The 22,075-nt window shown below is 35.9% G+C and overlaps 1 protein-coding gene across 21 annotated transcripts in view; it reads left to right on the forward strand.

Moving 5' to 3' along the window:
* Window positions 1-22,075, forward strand: part of DLG2 (discs, large homolog 2 (Drosophila)) — a 1,063,278-nt gene that overhangs the window by 433,131 nt on the left and 608,072 nt on the right. The gene's annotated exons all lie outside the window — the stretch shown is intronic.

A 22,075-nucleotide genomic window follows, 5' to 3' on the forward strand; every position in this document is an offset into this window, starting at 1 on the left:
AAAAACCTGCAAATCGAACAAAAATGTCAGTAACTCTATTGCACCAAGATACTAACCTCCATAAATTTCTGATATCAAAATATTCAGTTTAGTTTATATTGCATTTGTGTTCTCAGTTTTCAGTGTATGACCTTCTGCCATTATGATAATAAATGTGTGAGAAACTTGATATTTTGATTGTTTGCCAGCTGGGTCCTTTGCAATCTCAAGAGGAAAAGAAGGCAGTTTAAGATATCAGGATAATGCACACTAATGGGATATTTCTGGTAAAAGTAGTCTAAAGTGAAATATTGGTGATGTCCAAATTGCTATCTTTTGATTTCAGAGTTAACAAGACTCTGGGATAAATAGGGCAGATGATAATTCTGAGTGACCCTAGCACAGATTTCTGCCAGCTGGACGTCAATTTTATAATGGCTTAGGATGTCTAGGTAATTTTCCTAAATATAAGGGCCAAAAATATGTGGTGCTTAAGGTGACAACCCAGGATTAATTCACTGGCAAGTATAATGGATAATAACTCTCATAGTATGTATCTGGGCACTCAATTTCTGTCTCCTAAGATTTCGAGAAAGGTCTAATGGAGCTTATTTCTTGGTTTATTTTGGATGCAAATAAGTAATTTTTGCTGCTTTTTTGTAACACCAAAAAGAAGAAGAAATGAAGCTAGTCAATCACTGTTTAATTAATCGTGTCATTTATTCATGCAAAGATGAACAAAAACTCTGATACCTCTTCAATACTGAGTGGCACACAGTAGGAGGAAAGAGCTGTTTGCTCCTTAACAAGCCCATATGGTGGTAGGAGATCCAGTGTCCCTACTATGCAAACAGCGCTGAATCTTTAAAAGCATGTTAAACAACATCTGCCAGTGATAAAATAAGTAAATCAGAAGGCTCATTACTTGATAAATTTCACCAAAGAGCCTTAAAAAAAGGAGGCTGAAGAGACCTGTTGGAATATTTTTAATTGTAGAGAGATGGAGTGTGAGTATCATGCTATTACTTTTATCTCTTTTTTTTTCCAAATAATTCTTCAGAGCAGGTTAGCTATATGTCAGTCCTGGGAAAAAATATTGGAAAGATTAATGAGGTTTTAGCTAAGAAAGCAAGCATACAAATAAATTAATGGTAGTAATAAATTAATGATAGTCAGCACAGCTTTAAAATAAAGCAATTATGTTAGATAAACTTCAATTCGGAATGTGAATTTGCTTGATGAATGGTCCTAGGTGTTGTTTAGGCTTTTGTAGGGCATTTGATTTAATTTTACATTGTATCTGGTATAAATAAATAACAATATACTTTATCAAAATAATATTCCTTAAGGACTGATTAGCTGAGATCTCAAAGTACTAATCAATGAGAAATGACCCTTATGGAAATTTTGAGGGATAGTCTTCCATGATTCAGAACTGGATGTGGGAAACATATTTTAAGATTTTCTTAAATCATTTGGAAGGTGGCATGAAATCTTGGATGGTAAAATTTGAAGTTGATGCAAAGATTGAAAAAGTAGGAAAAAAAAAAGAGGACTCAACAGTGAGACAGAGCAATCCAGTTACAGTCAAGCCTGGTAAACAGAGGGGACTCAAACAAAATTATTATTCCCTAGGAGAGAAGTATTACAGAGCTGGAAGGAACCAATACCAGCCATACAAACACAGAGGGGACCCCTACAGTGGAAATAAGTGACACTAAAAAGGTTCCAGAGGAAAGAACAGACAACTCAGCAGGGCTTGTAGCATGAAATTCCAATGTTTAAAAAAAAAAGACGAAAAGTTAAGAATGAGAAGGTGATTTTATTTGTATATGCAACAACAGTAAGGTTATGGAAATACCATGCAATGTTTTAGAGTCTATACTTTTAAAAGTTATTAAATTTATATGAAGAGAGAGAAAAGAGGCTACAGTGGGGAAAAATTCTTCCAGAGAGAGACATGACTTAATGTCAGTGTATTGCGGTGGGGGGACTGAAAATAAGAGGATTCTCCACAGTAGCAGAGAAAAGCAGTGTAGGTACCAGGGTGAAAACAAAAAAAAGATGGGCAGGAGTTTTTAGCACTGAGAATATATTAGATAAACTGTTGGGAGAAGTGGTAGATCTAAATCTTGTTATGTTTTACAGATTAAATGCTTTTCTGAAATAGATACGTGCACTTTAGATTAAGACAAGTTATTGTTGTTGGTGTTATGAGGCTAACCTCAGTGATCTAATGACACTTTCTGCCCAAAACCCTGGATCTTGTAGGCTCTTGTAGACTCTCCAGAAGAGTCAGCAAAGACTTCTTCAGCACAGGAATGTGGGATTAGATGAGAGTTGAGGGAGATTCAATTCATGTAACTAATGTCATTTATCACCTTCTTCCCTAGTCACTAGTTCAAATGGAGACATGTGGAGCCGTATTACTTGGTCTAACGAGAGCATTTACTTCCTTTTTACTTCCTTCCCATGGATGAATGGAGGCCAGCACTGCCTTTCTCATTTTACATTTTGTTTGGCCTGAGATTTGCAGCTTGCATTTTAATGCAAGAGTGAATCAGCCAGACTGTATGCAGAAGCTAGAAGGCTTGCTACATAAAGCTACCTTTGAAATTTTGGTAGAAATAGTTGCTGTTGGCCTCTTACCTGAAGGAGTTTCTCACAAAAAAATGTGTGACACCTGTAATCCTTGTCATCCACACATCTGTTATTAATGTCCCAGGGTAAAAAGGTCACAATATGTTATGAGGCCCTTAGGTTCACTTTGAGGATATTTTGTTGGTGGTATGTCTTTTTTTTCCCTTTTTTTCTAACTCTGCAATATACCACATGACGTTAAAAGATTAGTACAGCCATCTTCTGGCCTACAGGTGTGAAGGATGAAATTTCCCAATATAAGTTAATTCTTAATTTATTTTCTTTCATTGATTTGTAATCTGGAGTAGATAAATTTTGATTAAAATAGCAAGGGTTGGTTGAGAGGGTTTGATGTTTTTTCAGTGCTGTGTGACTGTCTGCCATCTATATCTCAATGATATTTTGTATAACTGGTTGAAGATGGGGTGGTCTTTAAAATGAGATACTAGACTTAAAATAAGTTGTTTCAATTCCTGGCTTCACAACTATTCTCAAGTCATTTTCAGCATCTTGCTTCATTCCCTTTGACTTTGTTTTCTTATTTGTAAATGAGAGGCAAAATTTTCCTTTCTTTTGAAAAGTACTTTGAGAATCATCGTACTCACTGAAGAATCTTTAGAGGTTTTATATCTGTTTTACATGTAGCTAATTCATTATTGTTCAACCATTACACATAGTCTCAGTGCTGTGAATGATATGTTCTCATACAATAACATTCTACAACATTTAGAGGTAAGAAGATGCTGAAGCCCCCTAGTCTACAAGTCTATAGGTGCACTGATCAACCACTAAAGGAAGTATAATTAAAATTACCTTTGTTTTGTCCCCTGATTACACTTCATTTCTTTTCTAGCTCCCTGCCTTGACTTGCACCTAAAATGAACTACCTTCAATTATTCCCATTCTACTTACCCGGTCTCATTCATCGGGAGAAAGTGTCCTTCCTCTCGAGTTAGGCAAGGATGGAAGGGTCCATTGCTCAGATGTAAAGTTTTCAAAAAAACCATCTTCATGCTTTTTGTTCCATTCACCTGCAACATCTGTCTTAATGTCTAAAGAAAGTTCAATGGCTAGGTAATGAGGGGTCTAAGTCTTTGGTCAAATCCTGCAGAGAACTGTTGAGCAATGGTTTGTCAGTTGTCTCTTGATTTACACTCTAAAGTCTCAGAAGCTTGGCCACTCCATTTTTAACTTTCATATTTGCTGAAAGAGTTCACCAGTGGAACTCTAGTCCTTAACACTGAGATGTTATAGCAATGGATATAAGGCTAATCAGAAGTTAATATTCTTTACATAATCTAAAGTTTTCAGTTGGGAAAAGGGGAAATGAGCTCCTGTACTTCTTATTATAATGTGAAAAATGCAGTAGAGCACATAGGCAGAGTTTAAGCCTCAAAATCTGATGTATTCAAGTAGAATTTCTCTGATATATACATCTACCTCCTTTGTGTATCCAGGGACATATTTATTAACTAACATAGCTATTTGGCTTTTTTCCCTGCTAAGTTTTCAGAAATGAGTCTTTGCTCTTGCCTATATATCCCTACAGAATTATCAACTCATTTCTCTGTGAAGAATTGTTGTGCTGAAAATATTGCATGGTTATCAGGAGGTTTAATTTTGCCTGCAGTACCTTTTCATTATTTATGATTACTCATGAGTAATCGAAGAGTAGGAGGTGCACTTTATAAATTTATTTTGTCTTTCCTTATGGTGTCAGTTAATGTTCTTTTGGGTCTCTCTTATGGACTTTGTCAGAAACTGCTCAGATAGTCCAGTTTGCCACCACTACGTAGTTGACCTTCCAGCATCACAAGCTGTTTGGAACCATTTAGTTCCTCTCCCACTGAAGTAAATGAAAAATTCCAATAAACTTAAATGAATCCAAGATATTGCTCATCATTTCCAGATGAACAAACATTAGAAAGATATACAATGTTCGTGAGGCTTTATTACCAAATATATTTCTTCTGGCTTGAATGCTACTGAAAATCATCTTTGTTGTTAAGAAACAGGAATTTATTGATCTTAAAGAAGGGACACTACTTGTGGACAATTCTTTCAAAGCAAAAGTCTTTAAATTGTGGGGTGGCTTCTGCCAAAATATCTTGGATATTTCTTATAATACTAGAGAAGTAGTTAGGTAAACTGTCTATAATGACAGCTGCAGATACACTCTATCTGAAATGATTTATTTCTATATTCTACTTTCCTCTGCATAGAAGAGCTTCCAGTGACCAAGACTGAACCCTACAATCTTAAACACTCACATCTCCTTTGCAATCAGCAGTTTTCAGTCCTCAGTTAAGTAGTTCTCACTTACTTTCCATCAGAGGTCTAATATTAATATCCAGATAATGTAAAAGAACACAGAATATAAACATACCAGTTTTGCTCAACAAAGCTGAGGAAAAAAGTGGTAACATCAGTATTCTGTATTGTTTGCCCATGTTATATGGGTTAAAGTGAGTGCTAGACCTTGAAATTAGTTTTTTAACTAGTTATTCTTGATTTTTTTCACTCCCATGATGTAATGCAGCGAGGGTTGTTTAATTTACAGCAACAAAATTATTTGGGGTTAAATGTTACAGAGGCAATGAAGAGGTCGCTCTGCTTTTAATTGATGCTGTGACCTACATTGTTCCCCAAGGCACCACAGACATTTTTCAGAAAAGTCTCCTGTTAATTAGAATTTTACTCTCTGGTGCTGGGTCAGTTGTCATTTCCATTATATAAACTTTAAAAAATAGGGTGTTTTAGTTCAGTTATTTTAAATCACATTAGGTAAAGATTTGCTATTAAGGCTGGTAGCTCAGATGTAACTCTTTTCTGAGATGATGGTGGCTTCAGTCTCACAGTCACTTCTTTATGAAACCCTGTAAGCTTTGAGGGGCCCAAGAGGTACCTGCAGAGCTGTGCACTTGCTGAAGGCATTTCCTGCATATTTGAGAAATGAAACCAAAAGAGCTGAATACTTGTGTCAGCTTAAGTTCCCATAGCCTCCTGTAGAGCAAATGTGTGGTCTGACCATCCGCTAACCCTGGTTTCTGGAGTAAGCTCTAACCTCACTGCACTGCTCAATATAGTCTGTATTTCCTCCCAGAGGAGACAGCATCCATTGATAACTTGGATGAAAGATGGCTTAGATCAGTGTAAAGAAGTCATCCCTTTTTTAAGGAAGCGGAAATTTATTTCTCATCCCTAGCCAGTAAACTTAAAGAGTTGACAAACTTTAATTTAGCCTTCTGCATTCATGTTCTTTCATAGAGAAGCTTATGTGCTCAAGTTATGGGATCAGACTGTTCTTAACTACCTTGAGAAGTTTCTTTTTCCCTCATGACAGACAAAATATTTTTTATTGTAATTATTTTTTTTAATATTGATTTTCTTTGGATGAGGCTAAAGCATACTTAGCTCCATTATACCTGCTTACTGGAAACATCCGGGATTTCTTGATTACTTAGGAACACAGTCAACTCAGGTTGGATAAGCAGCTAGCTATCATGAGACCTGCAGGTGCTTCCCAACTCTGAAAGACTGACCCAGAGCTTCTGAGGCTAAAGAATCAAAAAAAAAGCAGTCTTTTTAATCTTGTAAATCATTAGACAATCTTTAAATTATTGCGTGAAATCATCATTACCCAGCAGTAAGGAGCTGAGAAACTCAGCCTCTGAAAACTTCAGGAGCCTGAAATCATAATCTGAATTCACTAATTTTTCAGATCTTTTTGAAATTTTGAAGCTAAGGGTAATTTTCCTTATGAAACATAAGTGCTTTGATTGCTTCTGGAGACAAAATCTTGATTAAGTACTTAAAATATTGTTATTTATTAAAGTTAAAAAGTTGGGAAACCCCTGACTATTGGGAATGATTGATGTAATTTTTTTAGCTATGAGCATAAATTCGAAAATTAGTCATAATAGTTATTGAAATGGAAAAATCTTCCTGAGAAAGATGTATGCTAAATCTTAAAGTGTACTCCTATGTGTCTTTACTTTACATTGATGCCTGCTGCCTCAGTAAACTGTCCTACTTAATTTTTTTAATTTATTCAGTCTCCAGCTAAGGGATTGAAATTGTTTTTTTCTTTGCTTCATACTTGCAGATCTTCACTAATTCAGAAAAGCACAAAGCAAATTTGAAATATGAGCTATCTAAACAGTGTCTTTAATTTTATTGGTAATACATGCTTTTTCTGTAGATAGCCCAAAGCCTGTTGATTGTTTATATAAACTGTTTATAGGAGGTTTACAGCTACAAGTGGAATTTTTTCATGTTATCTGAAAAGTATTTCCCAGGGTAAAAGTGATCAAGATAAAATTATGTCTTTACAGTACAGAGTTGTGTTTCATGGGAACTCATATTAAATTGTACTTTTTTCTTACTTGCTGCAGTAGAAAAATGTAGAACTTTCCAAGTGAATATGTCTCCAAAAAGAAAATGTTCGGTTTAAATTTTTTCTTGACATTGGACTCTAGATAAAAAAAACACTTTTATTCAGATCCTTTATTCAGTGAAGTACTGAAAAGATATATAGAAACTAGTAGACAATTTGGAGCATTTTAAAGAACAAAAAGAAACAGGTTAAAATAAAGAGCAAACTGATTAACTTTCCTGGCCTCAGCTACTACCATAGGAGACTTTTTTCTACACTGCCTTTTGCACTCAACCTTCAATAACAGAAAAACAGCACTTTTAGTTTGTTGAGAAAAAATTATTGCTCTTGTTTACAGAAAACCCATTGCTACTGATTGCATTACAAGTGAGGAATGACTGAACGTGGCTTAATCTGTAGTTAAAGCCTGTAGAAATTTTAGACTTTCAGAAACAGTTGAATCCCAACATAGAAAATTAAGATACCCTCTCAAGTTCAGCATCCTGAATGTGAGCCAAACATTCTCTTTATTCCAACTCTATTTAATAAAAATAAAAATTCAATTCAAACAGAGAAAATCCAGAGAATTAAGAAAATTATACTTTTCATTAGTTTGGTTATCTACAAGGCAAAGTATATTGTTGGGACCTAGAATATATATGCCCTCTTTACTCTGTAAGCCTCCTGTGCTGCTGCAAGCTTTAATGATCATTGAATGAGTTGGCTTAGATCTTCCACCAGACACATATAATTGTTTATTATATGTGTATATATGTTTTATTTGTTAATTCTGTTTATCTAGGAAGAGTTATAACTCACTTTGGCCACAGGTATTTGAAAATTGCAGTTTTTGTTTTGACAGATAAAACTTCTCAGTTACCTATTTATAAACAGACAGATGCAAGCAAAATACGACTAATTCTTCATTTCTGTCCCATATTCAAAAGGTTTGTGCCCTTTCTAATGAACTCTGAAGGTCTCTATCCCCTTACAAATATGCAATTCAACGCATTGAACTAATTTTTCAATAACCAGATTCTTCCATTTTCCATAGAAGTTCTGTCAATAGAATTGTCCCTTTCTTAGCTTAAACTCTCCTTCAGCTTGAATCCCACAGAACTTCTGGATCCCAAATTTTCAAAGCTCCCTTTGAAGGTTTCTAAAATAATAATTGCCTGAAATTATTTCTAAAATAATATAAGCCCTGAGCTACCTGCTCTAAATTTCAAGTTAGTTCTACTTTGAGTCAGAGTTGAACTGCATGACGCAGGTCACTTCCAGCCCAAACTCTAATTCTATAATTCTATATTGATTTTGTGACTTTAACTGAAATTAATTAGGCATTGATTTTGAAGAGTGAAATTATAGACTAAGAACAAAACGTTGTTGGCATCCAAATTTTAGAATCCCTTTTCCTAGCCACATCTCTGTAACTCTTAATTTTAGCTCAGTTTTTCCATTCCTCTGTTTCATTTTCACTCCCAAAGGGCTAAGTTACATTTTTCTAGTAACTTTGAAATACTTGACCATTTCATTTTGGTCAAGTCACTCACACTACAAAAGTTTTATATTATAGAATCATAGAATCATAGGATCGTATGGGGTTGGAAGGGACCTCTGGAGATCATCTAGTCCAACCCCCCTGCCCGAGCGGGTCTACCTAGAGCAGGTTGCACAAGAACTTGTCCAGGCGGGTTCTGAATGTCTCCAGAGACGGAGACTCCACCACCTCTCTGGGCAGCCTGTTCCAGTGCTCTACCACTCTCACAGTAAAGAAGTTCCTCCTCATGTTTAGGCAGAAGTTCTTATACTCAAATTTGTGCCCATTTCCTCTTGTCCTGTCACTGAGCACCACTGAGAAAAGACCATCCCTGTCCTCCTGACACCCTCCATTTAAGTATTTGTATGCATTAATTAGATCTCCCCTAAGCCTTCTCTTCTCAAAGTGACATCATAGTGATGTCACTGAGGCTCCAACTTTCAGATATTATTTATGAAAAAAATACATTTGCAGAATTGGAGTAAACTTTGGTGAAGTTTCTTTTCTGTATAATCTTCATTTACAATTCAGGTAAATAAATCCTTTGGTGAAATCTTAAAATGTAAGCCAGAACTGGTTAAAAAAATTAAATATTTGCTTTTGAAGCAGTTAAGGAGCTTTTCATTAATCAGTGCTAACAACATGACCAAAATCAACTCCTTCTTTTAGACATTTTTTTCCCTCGCTATCTTTATAGCTGTTGTGAAAATTGGGAACTAGAGTGTAAGGCAATAGTGCCATAGGAACACAGAATGAAAGGACAGACCCTCTCCCAATTAGTTTCCAAGTTAAGTGAGAAAAAATAAAAATAGTTGAAGTAGGATAGAAGAGGTATAAAAAATATTAAGACAGCGCCAACCATTTATAGCTTTAAATTAATTATTACTCCAGACAAAGTCGATAAAGAAGTAGCTTTGTACGATGTTGTACTGTCAGATTTCAAGTGCCATTCTGGGGAACCAAGTGAGAAAGCTCTAAGCCCTTGTAACACATGCAAAAAGAGTAGGTGTTCACTTCTAGAAGTGGTCCAAAAGTACTTACTGAAAGTGTCCACGAGGACATTTTCACATGATCTCAGTGCAGCAGATGCTTTGGGACAAAAGGGATGAAACTATAGAGCCCTATAGAGAGGCGCTGTATGAGAAAGAGTGAATCTGAACAATTGAAAAAGAAATGTATGGGAATGGAAGGAAAGAATGAAGAAAATACTATTAATAAATTTCCTGTGGACGGGGTGTCTGTCATTTGCAGAGTAGAGGATATATAATAAGGTTAACTGGTTAAAGTTCCTTTCCTTTTGCTTTCTTAGTTTTGGTTGACTGTATTTCCGACAAATGCAACAATAATCTGAAGCAAGGCTAAGATTGAACCACATCTTAATCCATCTCTAGAGAAAGAGGTGGACTGGGTTTTGTTACTCTTAGAGCAGATGACACCAACCGATTCACTCAAAATGCAGGTTTTGCATTACCTAGTCAAGCGATAATCTATATTGTTATACATCTATGTTATTTACCAGGTTATCTGAAGAAACAGAACTTTATGTGGCAACTGTGTATGAAACCCTACAGTATCTGTGCTGCTGTGGTTGTATTTGAGAACCATGACTTTAGAATTAGTTAATATTAAAAAAACCTGTGAAGATAAAGCTTAAGTTACATTGAGTTATTGTACATAAACACACTGTTGTTTTAGTCCTAGAAACTAATTGTGTGATATGGCACAAAGACACCCCATAAACTGCAGCAAAATATATACTTTGTATCCTGGCTTAATTTTTAGGTTAATAGGCAATCAGAAATTCTCTATGCCCTAGAGTTGAGTGTGTTGTGTAATTTGTCCTTTGTATAAATCTGTCTTTATATGATGTAACTAATTTTGTTGGTATTTTTTAATATTATTTGTTTGGGTTTTTTTCAAATAATGAATTACTCAGGATAAAAAGCAGGCTTTGTAAGTGCAGGCTCAACAAGTTCATGCAAAACTACTGTTTCTGAAAAATCAATGTACAAGACTTTTGAAGTGTTCCTGCTGTTCTATGATTTTTCAGATCTCATAAAACAGATTGCCTTCTAACTATAACCATGACCAGACATCTCATATTCTGGTTAACTAACCCAAAGAATTCACTGTCCAAGCAACTGTCTGTGGTTCTTCAGTAACAGTGGATAGAAGAACTCAAAACTGATCAAATTCCTATTTTTAAGTGTACATGAGAACTCATGCTCCTGACAGCAATCTTCTTCATTTCAGTGGGACTAGTTTTAGTTTATAGGCTATGCCAATGTAAGACTATTACATTCTTAGATTAATTAGATTAATTCTTAGATTAATACAAATAAATAACGTTTTAATGTTTTAAAGCTAATTCTAGGACAGAATAGAATGAAGCCCTATCATTTAACATTTGGTTTGTGAAACAAATATTTAAAACACAGCTTTGGAATAATGCTCCATATTACACTGTCCTGCAGGCATTAGTAGGAAGTAGGTGTATTTATGTAGGTGTCACATAACTAATACATGAATTTCTTGCGTTTGATGTGATTGAATGGACTGGAATATTACTTATTAAAAACAATATGTTTGTAGCTGTATAATTTATTCACAAACCAGCTAAATTATTTTCTCAGAATAATTTGATTATATGCTCTTTTTTTTTTCCCCTAATAATTTTAAATACAGGTGCAGATGACATTCCAAGTGCAAGCCAGACCAAAGTTCTTAGGATTGGAGAGAAATACATATTCTCACAAGCTTGCAGAGCACGGTTCAGTGACACTCCTAAATTAGGCTGTCTCTTTCTGTTGAGTACATAGAGATTGGCTGTTTCTATAAGACAAATCAGTGTACAACCTTAGGAGTTGCTTATTTCAGCATATTTACTCTGCTGGGAGACAGGAAATTTGGGGTTCAGTCCTCTACGGTCTTTACTTGAGACAGTCATCTGATGCAAGGAGAAATGTCGCAGAATAATCCAGAGCCTTTTATTGATGAGGTTTCTTTGTTAAAAAAAAAAACACTGCAAAAGTATCTATTTTGAAAACTGCAACACTGTGACCTGGATTTTATCCAATAACCAGTTGTGTGCATTTGAAACTGGCAAACTAAGTGATTAAAGGCTTGATCTTATTAGAACCTAACTAATGTAAATCATCTAATCTGATGCCTGAAACATTTGTCTTGAGCTTGTTGTACATCCTTATTACAAACTTATATTACGGAAATTTTCTACCACTGCAAGCACTTCATTTACAGATCTGAGAACTTGAAATCGAATGAAGAGTTAAATGGAAAAGGAGATGATGGGTAAAGATGTGACAGCCTAGATTACTTGAGCAGCCAGGCTTAGGCTAAACAAACCTCACATTCCACTTCCAGGTAGAAGAGAAGATGATCATTTGCTTTCTTGAAAGATGCTTAGCTAAAGAAAGATGCTTGAAAAATGCTTAGCTGTTGACCAACAGTCCTAATCATAGTGAAACCTCATCTCCTTTCCAGGCTTTTTGTGAATTGCTGAGCACAAAATGACATTGCATGTACACAAACCATCTGTTTATTGTGTCTGAGTACCATAAATATGCACGATACTGTATATACCCAACATGCCTGGGCTGTCTGTAGATCTAATGGCATAGCACAGTACATAATTCAGAGGAAGGAGATTTAGAATTAACTTGGGAAAAAAAAAATGGGTTGGCTTCATAAAGAAGACAGGCGTTTTCTATTTGTTCACCTTTGTGCTTTTGTATTTCTTCGATTATTTTTTTTTTAAGGAAGGGAATGTGAATGCTTTTCATACCATAGTAAAAAATCTGAAGACACAAAATTAAGAGGGAGTTACCTATTGTGGTGTAATTTAAGGTTTTAAGTGCCTGCAGCTTCTGAGTATGCTGGAGTACCGGGAATGTCAAATCAGCTGTCTCCAGGGGATAAAGGGCGACAATGACTGATTAAATATAAGAACAAGAGACACGTTGCGAAGACTGTGTCTCAATTCTCTTACAATTCATTATGATGAAAAGTAGAGTAAGGCTTTGGACAAGTCATGTCTCATTCTCTTAAAAGGGAATTCGGTTTTAATCCAATTTAATATTATGAACTTTTGGCTTTAAATTCAGATTTAGCAGGTGACAAATGCATTTTTAGATACAGGAGGGTCACACAGACTAAAAGCAGTATTTTTATGGGTCCTTGGGTATTTGATGAGAAGGAAGTATAAATAGCTTTGTGGAGTAAGCATGAATTTTACAAGGTGGACTAAACTAGATTCAGTGGAGTGTTGCTGAATCCTGCAGTTTTGCTAGTTTAGCTGTATACTATTCACTGAAAATTAGCCATTGCTGTCACAAAGCTTAAGATTTTCATACTGTACTATGTAGAGAGAGATTAAGGCCTTCCAATTGATGGCTAACTCTAGTCTGGTCATTTGTTTTCATCTTCTATTAATATGCTGACATTGGTTGTTCCAAAAAGTCTATAGAGAATTGCATTGACTTCAGTATTTACTTACTAATGCTGCACCTCTATTTCCATACATGTTGCCTTATTAGACTTCAGAAGGAACATTTTATTTGTCTTTAAAAAAGAATATTCAGAAAATAGTGTAGTGTTAAATATCCCGTCCCCAGCAGTCTCCTGAAGGGAACCGTGTGACTGTACCAGAGCCAAAGAGGAGGGCAATGCACAGCTCTGCCATGGGTTTGCACTGCCACCGAGCCAAGGGAGCCAGTGCCCCTCTCCCACCACTAACTGGGACAAATGGACTCTCCACAGCTTTTTCTTGCTTGTTTATGTGTCTCATTCCACTAGCTGGGGCACAGCAGAATTCTTTAGTTATTTTAGTATTGCCAATTTTGCTCTGGTGAGGGGATCAAGCAAACCTGAGTGAGAGCATATTGTGAAAGGGAAGAGGTTAAACAAAATCAATGCTAATTCTGACATCAAATTATACACTGACGCAGAAAATGAATCAGAGTAAACCATTTCTAGCACTCAAAAGCATGTCAATAGAGGTACTGCTAATGAAAATTGGTCTAATAATTTGAAATTCATGCATATCAAATACACATATCCCATGCACTAAAATATTTTGAGGAAATGTAACTTCTATTGGAAATTCTAATCAATGCCTTATTAAACATGTTACATTTTCAGACAGATGCACGCTGTTTAATCTGTTCCACTGCTCCATTTGCGGACAACATTTGAGGTCTTCATCTTCCTCATAAATTACTTTTTAGATTTTGATAAAAGTATCTTCCCAAATTAAGTATGCCATTGCCCATCTTGTTGTTTGTCATGAGAGAATTGTTTCTCATTTGATTGCAGTTGGGTATTGCTGCATTTCCTTGGTTTCAAATACCATAATTAAAATAACAACGGACATTGATTAGGATAGACTTATGACTAAAACTTGTGACAAAATCTTACTAATCTCTTTTCTGCTTACTCAGGCAATTGGTAACACTCTGCCTAAATCCTGGTATTTACAAGTTCGTTGTCAGCTAAATAACACTTAATTTTTACACTGATTATAGCTGTACAGATGCCCAGCAGACTAAGTCTTATTTTGCAAGTATATTCTCATATTCGTATGTTCTTTGACACCTCTGCATATGCTCTAAAATACGGGGGTGGAAGGAGTGCTGGAGGGTGATGGTGTCCAAGTTTGTCGCAGAATACACGTGTTAATATCCATTAAAATGTTCAAAGAGCAATATTCATCTTAGCCTCTACGTTGACAAGATATCAAAGCAGCTCAGCGGTGTCTTATGAGCAGCTATTGGACATTTCTGCTTGCTGTTTGTGTCATTCTGTCCTTTGAGTGAGATTTTGATCAACTACAAAATCTCACCCAGACTTACTATTTCTTTTTAATCCTGTGAAGGAGCTCAGAATGCATCACTTTATTTTGTGAATGCTGTCTTCTCATATTGAGGAAGTTCATAAAAACCACACACTAGCAAGTCCCCAAAGCATAAGTCAATTAAAATATATCTAATTTACTGCTGTTGTACATATTGGGTGAACTGATGAAGAGAAATGATTTAATATTCATCTTAGTGAGGACTCAAGATTAAATTAATGATACAGCTTCTCAGTCTAGTGGCTAGACCAATTTATATAACATATCAAATCTGCATGTGGTTCCCGATTCCAAGACATGGGAATAAAAAGTTTTTACACTTTTCAGATCATTTTCATAAACATGGAATTTTCTGACAGCAACCTTCATCCAGCCTTCAGCCTGTCTAGGCCATCAGTCACCTCAGGATGCAATACTGGATCCTTCTTTCAGTGCCACTCTTAGAAAGATTGGGACTGCTCTTTTATCATGGTTATTTCAGGCATTAAATACTGAAAAACAATTGTGGTAATTAATAAAACCAAACTCTGTGACATTTTAGCATAGTCTATATATAGTTATTCCATGGGCCAAAAAGAAATCACAGTATTGAGTCTGATACCCTGACAATATTTGTGGAATTGGACAAAATTTCTTCTTATTTGCTAGGTCCTTTTTATTCCAGTGGTATTTCTGAAATAGTCTTTCATTTGTGTGAAACTGTTTCAGGAGACATTAGTGAGAGGAACTTCCTTAATGTACAAGTGAGGAAAAAGACATGATGCTGCCAAAAGGGAAATAAAATGCTACAAGTAACTGAAAAAGTGGGGAATAGCATGGAAATTTTAAACCAACCTTAACTACAGAAGTCTTCATTATACTAGCTATGATATATTATGTATAATTATAATTGGGAACATGTATTCCTTCAGATTCTTGTTTGCTTTTGCTGATGTCAAACATTATCCAGATGGTATAGTGCATTTTCTGTAATCACCTCCTTTTTATCTCATGCTTTTCCTGATCTGTATTCCTCACAGTGCTTTTTTCTTTCTTTCTTTTTTTTTTTTTTTTTTTTTTTTTTTTTTTTTTTTTTTTTTTTTAATCATAGAAAAGTATTATAATATCCTTTGCTCTTAGCCATATTGCCATACTTCTCTCCATTGGAACCATTTCTTAGTTCATAAACTTAATTTTTCCTTTTTTATTAAACATGCTTTTTATTTCTGTTTGCTGATTTCAGATTTAATGGCCTGAGTGCTTTAGAAGCAAATGTTACTTGTAAAGAATATTGCCTCTTATTGGTATCATTTTCAGATCCTGTACAGGAAGGATTGTATGCATAAGCTATATGTATTTCACACATAAGAATTCTGAGGTTTGATGCTACAAACCAACACATTTTTTATATCAGCCTAAGAAGCACAAAATTATCTGCATGCAGTGTGAAGGAGTGATTTTTTGAGAATCAGTGGAAAGAAAAACTCTTCTTAATGAGACCTGATAAGCTACAAAGGAAGAAACTGGTTCCTCTCCTCTTAGTTGAGTGTCTCAGGCAGCCAGTGCAGAGGAATATGTGACTTGGGTAACAAAGTGGGCAGCGGCATCAGTCAGAGTAGGGGGTAGTGAGTTTTTCTACTGAAATGGCTTATCTTTGGAAGTACAGGCTGGAGAGCCATGAACTCAGTGTTTATTCTCAGTCTCCTTCCTTTGCAGTTCAGTATTCACAAAATAAAGAAACGCTTTGTATGAAAGTTTCAAGATTCCCATTAGCCAATCTCTGTAATGAATGCACAATAGAAAAGAATTAATGTAGAAAGGCACACAAGCACATGATTAATCTTATGCATTAACTTTTCTTGTCATTTCCATTAAAAGGAACAATTTTAATATCCATGTGGAATTTAAATCACACCTTTTTTTTTTTTTTTTTTTTTTTTTTTTTTTTTTTTTTTTTTTTTTGCCTGGCTATCTCCTATCACAGCAATATAACCTGAATCTCTGTCTCTGTGAGTTACTAACAGGTGATGTCATCAGTATAAGAACTTAGAAAGACATAAGTATATATAGGAAACTTTTCCAGGCACTGAAATGCATCTGACAGCTATCTGAGATAGAATCAATCAACTATTTGAACAGTGCATGTAACTCATAACAAGAAGTAAAAATAAATGAAACTGCCAGGAAAATCAACTGATGAAATTTAAATTTTAAATCAGCATTACCCAGGACACTGGGATTAAAACTCCAAACCTTTCAGAAATTGCTATTCTTTTTTTTTTTTTTTTAAGCAATGCTAGTGTCCAGAATTATAATGCTGTCCTTAACATCACGTCAAGTACTAGTGTAGTACTGATGGCAGGAGGTGAGGGGAGACGTCTACCTACCGAATTGTGACCTGCACCTTCTTCTCCATGGCAGTTCTTGCATATCTTTCTCATCTGAATATCTAACAAGTCTTCTCAGATGCAAACTCACGGATTTCCCCACTTGTCACTGTTCCAGGTGCTCCCTTGTGTAGATGATCACATAAGCTAACACTTCTCATATACCTATCTATATTCTTCATTGCAGACTAGCTGTTCTTTTGTTCTCTTCACATGATGCTAAAGCACCAGCTCATCAGGGGGCCTGTTTAAATCATTTTGGAAAGCAACGTGTTCACAGAAATGTGTAAATTCAGGGATTTGGTGTCAGTAGATCTTGTGGCAGAAATGAAAACAGTACACGTGCACTCACCCGAACTTTATTCTCCACTCATCAATCCACAGGAAGCTAGACTTGGGAGCTTAAGGCCAGGAGGGGCTATAAGAAGAGGCTGCTTGAAAAGCTGTTATGTTTCCTTAAACCAGCAACTTGCACCGGACTAAAGAACATTTGTATTTCAAAGACGTATATATCTCCCTGCAAGGCCTTCAGTCTTGAAAGGTATAGGTAACAGAGAAGCCATCATTTCCTTGGGCAGTTTGTTCTGATGGCTGCTTTCCCCGCTATTAGCGTGTGCCACGTTTCCAGCATAAAGCTGTCTGGCAACAGTTTACAGTCAGTGGTTCTTGTTATGGCTTTTTCTACTATATCAAACACTGCATTCAAATCGCTTCTCAGCCATCAGATGGAAAGTTAAACAGCTTGAGATTTTTAGCCTTTTGCTGAAAGAAAAAGTTTCCCTATCCTTTGAATTGTTTCTTTCTTCTCTTTCTTTAGCTTTTGTTTTACAATGTCTGTATTAAAATTTCGACAGTTTAATTTTATGCAGTATCCCTGCATTGGAGTTATAGTGCACTATACTGAAGTAAAATTGCTTCTGTACTGCCCTTTGCTACTAATTAGATCAATTGGTCTTCAAATGTATATCTGGGGATTAAATTAAATTTTCCAAAATAAGTGTATAATCATAGAAAGGGTTGGGTTGGAAGGGACCTTTAAAGATCATCTAATCTAAACCCCCTTCCATGGCCAGGGACATCTTTCACTAGATCAGGTTGCTCAAAGACCCATCCAACCTGACCTTGAATGCTTCCAGTGAAGGGGCATCTACAACTTCTCTGGGAAACCTGTTCCAGTGTCTTACCACCCTTATCGTAAAAAAATTTCTTGATCATGTCCAATCTAAACCCAGCCTCATTCAGTTAAAACCATTGCCCTTTGTCCTGTTGCTACGGGCCCTGGTAAAAAGTCTCTATCCATCTTTCTTATAAGCCACCTTTAAGTATTGAAAGGCCACAATAAGGTCTCCCCAGAGCCTTCTCCAGACTGAACAAGACCAACTCTCTCACCCCATCCTCAGAGGAGAGGTGCTCCAACCCTCTGATCATCTTTATGGCCTCCTCTGGACTCTCTCCAACAGGTTCATGTCCTTCTTATGTTGGGGGCTCCAGAGCTGGAAGCAGTGCTGCAGATGGGGCCTCATGAGAATGGAGCAGAGGGCAGAATCACCTCCCTGAACCTATAGGCCACTCTTCTACCTATGCAACCCAGGATACTGTTGGCTTCCTGGGCTGCAAGCAGACATTACCAGCTCATGTCCAAATTTTCATGGTTTTCATGTTTCATAAACCTGGTATAGGAGTTTCTTTGCCTGTTCACCATAAACCCTCAATTCTTTCCAGAGTCCCTGTTTCCAGTATTCAACCCTTTTTTCTGTAGACTTTGCCTATTTTCTTTATTCCTAAATATACAACTTATTTGTACTATAAAAGATACCGAATAGGACCGACTTCAACTGATTTCAAATGCTTTCAACATCATGAATCAGACTATATTTTCTTTAGCATCAGTGGAGAGAAATAAGCACTTTTATGATGCTACTAATCTGAACTAACATAGGCATCTGAAAGTGCCTGTTTCCTTTGAGTATAAAAAATAGGTGGCTCTTACAGTGAGTACCTCAAATATCCACTAAGCAGTCAGTTTTATTTGGTCAGGCGAATCCCATCTCTTCTGGAGGAATGGAGCTCTAGAGCTCTGCCTTCTGTATTCTCAACCGCGCCAATGCTTACGTCATCCAAAATTTTCATCAGAAGCACTTTTATGCATTTCAAACCATTTAATGAAATGGTTTGGTAGTGCAGAACTTGCTGCTATAGCTACAAATCTACATTACAGGCATTTTCATTCAAATCATGTTACTCCACTGTTGACTACTTTTTATATTTATCGTCTAGCCAGTTCTTTGTCTGTTAAATCTATGCTTTAATGCTATTTATTAGTGCAAATTTTCTACGTAGTTCTCATTTAAAGGCCTTTCAGAAGTCTGAATATTTTACATTTGACAGTTATCTTTGCCAGCCTCAGCTCAGCAGAGGATGAAATCAGGTTTCGCAAGACCTGTTTTCCATAAAATCTAGGGCAAGCACTTAGCAATATTTTTCTTTAATTTCTGTTGTAATCTCTGGTTTATATTTTGGTGTGCCTTTTCTAAATTTCCAAAGACAGACCACATATAACAATATACTTACTATGATCCTTCACATGGTTGTTGTGCAGTTTTTATATATTCCACTGTGAAATTCCTAGTAGATTAACCCAAATATCAGCTGCAGCTATAATACCATAGAACTTTAAATCAATATGAAAATATTTTATTAGTTGCTTAATATAGGTAAGAAACTTTGCATTTAACTGGAAAGTGTGTTTATATGGATCTTTTCCATATAAGTTTAACAGTATTAATGTAAGTTTAGAGGTCAATCTCTTTTTGATTTTTTTGTTTTCTTCCATTTGAAAGGCTGACAAATAATCATCATCAATCACACTTCTCTATTAAAATCACAGACCAGTTCAACTGTTCAGATCATCTTTTTGAGCAGAAGGTGTACAAAGTTTCTTCTGCTCACTTGAAAAAGTGGTATTTGGAAAGAAAGTACGTATCTTAGTCATGACTATCAGGTCTTCCAGTAGAATGGATTATAATGCTCAAAACATTGTGTGTCAACTACATTGAGATGTACAACTGCTGTTGTAACTAATAGTGTTCTTACTCTCAGGGCTCTCTACAAAAGGTTTTTAATGCCTGATATATGAAAATATATTTCGTCCTTTTCTGAGGACTGCCAGGGACAGCGAGGCATCTTCACTTCTTCTGTTCTAATAGTCCAGGTGACACTGCACTCAAAGCAGCCACTGGTAAAAACTGAATTAAGCCATCCAGAATAGCCATCTCTCCACTTGATACATCCAGATTTCCAGCTTACTCCATTATGTTTTGTGTTCTGAAAACTGCAATGATTCATTGGTTTCCATAGCTTGTGAGCAATACCCTTTATTTTTTGTGACACCAGCCTTTGTACTTCTGACATCCTCATATGATAATTTAAATGCTTATGACAAAACTGGTGTTCCTCACAGGTACATCCTGTTACCCAAAATATCTGAGCCAAGTGCCAGAGAGATATTACTTAATATGCCAAAGATGTTTAAATATTCTTCCAAAGTTGCAGAAAGAAGATTTTATGGATAATTTAATTTTGAATTTGTGAATAGGCATCGAGTTGGAAAGCTATTCAGATCTAAATACAGCTTTACTCTGTTTCTTTAAAAAATGAAATGCATAGTTAATTGCTTACTATTCATTAGCTTCATGTTTTCTCTCGCTCTATAAGATTTTAGTGGCTATTATGGATTTTTTAAAGTCAATAAAAATGATACGGTCATATTATGAATATATGGGAATTATATTACCTAAACGCCCACTCCTCGATCAGCCTCTCAGATACAGGCCTTCAGTTTTTATTCCTTCTTTCAGGCACAGAGCTTATTTACCATTTCTGAGAAGCGCTTTAGAGGTTGTAAGTATAAATACTACTAGTGTTTCCAGTTTCAAGACAAGCATGTAGTATACATCTGCTTTCTTTCAACACTGAAATTTCAGAGTGGTTTTTGTTTTTAACCATCACTGCATGTGTCATAGAACTGCTGAACTGGAAGAAACCTTGTGAGGTCTCTGGCCCAACCTGCTCCTCAAAGCAGGGTCAACACTGAAATCAAAGCATGTTGCTCAGGGCTATCCAGTTACAACCTGACAACCTCCAGGGACTGAGATCCCACAGCCTCTCTGGACCCCTCTTCAATTCCTCATTATCTTCATAGTAATCTTTTTTTCTTATACCCAGGTGGAACCTCCCCTGATTCACTTTATGACTGTTGTCTATTCTCCCACCAAGCATCTGAGTAAAGAGTTTGGCTCTGCCTTCTTGGTTACCTCCTTGCAGGTGTCGAAAAGCTGCCCCTAATAGTCCCCCCACTCCTTCTCTTGCTGTTCAGAGGCAGATGTTTCTCTACTTTGTGGAACATTTTCTTCAATCTTCTTTCATGCTAATTTGTATGAATTTCACACACTTTTTTGTCCCCAGTTATGCTACAGAATGCAGTCATTTCTATTACTTTTGATTTTATTAAGTCAAATTATGTTCCCTTGGAACCAACAATATTCTAAATGAGCCAAGTTTTTCACATCCTAAATTTTATTACTCATCCTTTAATATAGTACCTAGTTATCATGTTATTCAAATCTTCATTTTGCCTAAATAGCTTAACAACTTCTGGCAGTAAGATGTTAATTATGCTTGCAATAATTGACCTTCGCACCTATGAAGTGCAAGTAGGTGCATATATGCAAATTAAGACTTATAAATGTGACAGAATGCCAGCAGCATTTGACACCAACTACACCTTCTGTCTCTCTTCTGTGTGTTTTGAGCTAACAAAGCAGCTGTTTGACTTGGGCTCACTTGAGTTACAACATTCAAAATACAAATCCCCCTTTTTTTTGTGTGTGTGTAATTATGATGCATATATTAGAACAAAAAACTCCAAGAGGTGCCTTTTGCTACATTCCTTAATAGTCTACTTTGAATCTGGACCCCTTCTCTCTTATCCCATAGGAATAACAACTCTTGTATCTTTTGTGCAGATCCTGAATATTTTCTGCTTTTTTTTCACTGCTCCAGTTAATGGAATTGTATGATGATTTAAGAATCTTTGTTTTCCTTTTAAAGGAGACGTTTTGCTCATCTTCACTGCAAGAAAAGACAGAACAAGCATGAAACAAAACATCAATAAATGCTGTTTCCTTTTCATTGCTGTTTTTTGACATTTCTGACTTGTTACACTATTTTTAGATGAGGGTTGTTGGTTTTTTTCTAACATTAACATACTTTAAACAAAAATATCTATTTTATGCATTATTTTTTCA

Source organism: Calidris pugnax, unplaced genomic scaffold (genome assembly GCF_001431845.1).
Source record: "Calidris pugnax isolate Ruff unplaced genomic scaffold, ASM143184v1 scaffold252, whole genome shotgun sequence".
NCBI classification, from domain to species: domain Eukaryota; kingdom Metazoa; phylum Chordata; class Aves; order Charadriiformes; family Scolopacidae; genus Calidris; species Calidris pugnax.